Source organism: Octopus bimaculoides, chromosome 20 (assembly GCF_001194135.2).
Source record: "Octopus bimaculoides isolate UCB-OBI-ISO-001 chromosome 20, ASM119413v2, whole genome shotgun sequence".
Lineage (NCBI taxonomy): Eukaryota > Metazoa > Mollusca > Cephalopoda > Octopoda > Octopodidae > Octopus > Octopus bimaculoides.
This window is the reverse complement of record NC_069000.1, coordinates 19970271-19972363: the sequence shown is the minus strand read 5'-3', so window position 1 is coordinate 19972363 and position 2093 is coordinate 19970271. Positions and strand designations below refer to the sequence as shown.

Genomic DNA, 2093 nt, shown 5'->3' with positions numbered 1-2093 from the left:
TATATATATATATATATGTATTTGTATATATATCTATATGCATGAGCATATATTTGTATGCCTATTTAAATGCATAAACATATATGCATATATATGTGTGTATTCGCTTATGTATATAAGTATGCTTAGACACCAAAACACATGTGAATGTGTGTATGTATATATGCATGTAAGTATTTATGTATATAAACTAGCATGCTTATCGTCTCAGATTAAAATATCTGTAAGAAAATAGGTATCATCTGTCATATCAATCTTTCGTATCTAATCACATATCACGTATCATAAGAACCCAGTCTAATCTTTAATTTCATCATGAGAATCTAGTTTAAGCCTACCCAATTAAGACCTTTCTTGCGCACGCGCGATTATGTGTGTGTGTGTGTGTGTGTGTGTGCGCGCGCGCTAATGAGTGAGTACGTGTGCAACTAAGTAAGAGAGATTAAACTTGATATGGCTAGCTTAAATGAATCAGTTGGTGACCTCTCGTTTGAAATTTTCTGGGGGCGGATCGTCTAGATCCTCTGAAAAACAAAAAACGTCATGTTCTTGATAAAGACGCTCTAGTTAGTGACGAGTGGGCTCCGTATTTGATCCCAGTGACCAATTCAGACAGTCCAAAAAACCTCTTGCTCCATGTATGCTGCGTAGTATTTCTATTCTGTTATTTTGCCGAGGGTTTTGTCTCCCGCGTCACAGAAGAATACACTATTTTCTTGTCTCTCCATGAATGATGTCTTAATCTTTCCGTTTCTCTTTCTCTCTTTCTCTCTCCCGCCTTCTTTCTCTCTCTTTATCTCTCTCATGCACACACATCGCAATGCGAACGTACATGTGAATGTTGATACGAGGAATGGATTTTCTTCTAAATATTTAAATATGGTGTCTTAAAGCAAACACTTTACAACAACTCCATCACGTTAATCACAAATCCAAAGAAAAACCGTAATGCTGAGAGTAATCTTCTCACCAGAACAACTAATTACCTTTGTAATTACAAATAATGAACTGTCCTTAGATGTTATCTCCAAGGTTCAAATACCCAATCCAAGAAAAAAAAAAACTTTGTAGACATACCTTAAGTTGGACATAGTAGCAAACGTTTCTTCCTTTTCTTCATTTATTCCTTCTACTTCCTTCTTCTCCTCTTTTTCTCTTCTGACTCCTACTCCCCTTCCTCCACTTCATCCGTACTTTTCTTCTAGTGGTAAACTGAGAGTCTGCATTAATTAACAGTTAATTCCCTGAAAATAGTTGAGAAATATAGAAGTAGAATTATTTCTATCTTGCAACTGCAAAGGTAAATAAAGGATTAAAACATTCGTGAAATTAATAGCAAGAAGATTGGCTTTGATAACATCTGAAAGCTGATCAGGTCACTTTGGCGTAAAGACATAATGAAACTAACCTAACATTATTATTACCTTATTATTAAATTCCGCCGAGGTCGAATTTGCCTTTCAGGGTCGATAAATTGAGAACCAATTGAGTACTGGGGTCGATGTAATCGACTGGTCTTCTACCTCCAGATTTCAGGCCTTATGCTCTTACAGTTCTATATTTAAGAGATGAGGAATTATGAACATGATTTACATTATTTACATTTGACGGATATTTGTCCTCATCTTGTTTGTTGTTAACACAACGTTTCCGCTGATATACCCTCCAGCCTTCATCAGGTGTCTTGGGGAAATTTCGAACCGGGGTTAGCATTCCTAAGGTATGCGTGGAAGACCGACCTATCTTTTATCTTTTGGTTATTTCAGTCACTGGACTGCTGACATATTGAGGATTTATTGCAGGGTTTAGTCGAAGAAATCGATCCCAGTGCTTTTATCTAAAGCCTGATACTTGTTCTATTGGTGTATATTTGATGAACTGCTAATTTAGGGGTCTAAATGAACCAACACCGGTTGTCAAGCGATGGCTCAGAAAAAGCACAAAGATGAAAACAAATACACACACACACACCATACGTATACTCATACATACACACACACAAACACACACATATATATGAATGTGAGTGTGTGTTCGTGTGCGTGTGTGTGTGTATGTAAATATATATATATATATATATATATATATATATA

General features: G+C 36.0%; 1 long non-coding RNA gene across 15 annotated transcripts in view; it reads right to left on the bottom strand.

Annotated features, from left to right (window-relative positions):
* Positions 1 to 2093, bottom strand: part of LOC106871257 (uncharacterized) — a 413124-nt gene that overhangs the window by 263552 nt on the left and 147479 nt on the right. For 14 of the 15 annotated variants that reach the window (XR_008266341.1, XR_008266336.1, XR_008266342.1 and 11 more), the window contains one exon: positions 1078 to 1244. This is a non-coding gene — a long non-coding RNA (uncharacterized LOC106871257). Of the gene's footprint in view, positions 1 to 1077; positions 1245 to 1424; positions 1556 to 2093 lie in introns of all 15 variants that reach the window. The other variant, XR_008266343.1, reaches the window with a different exon arrangement.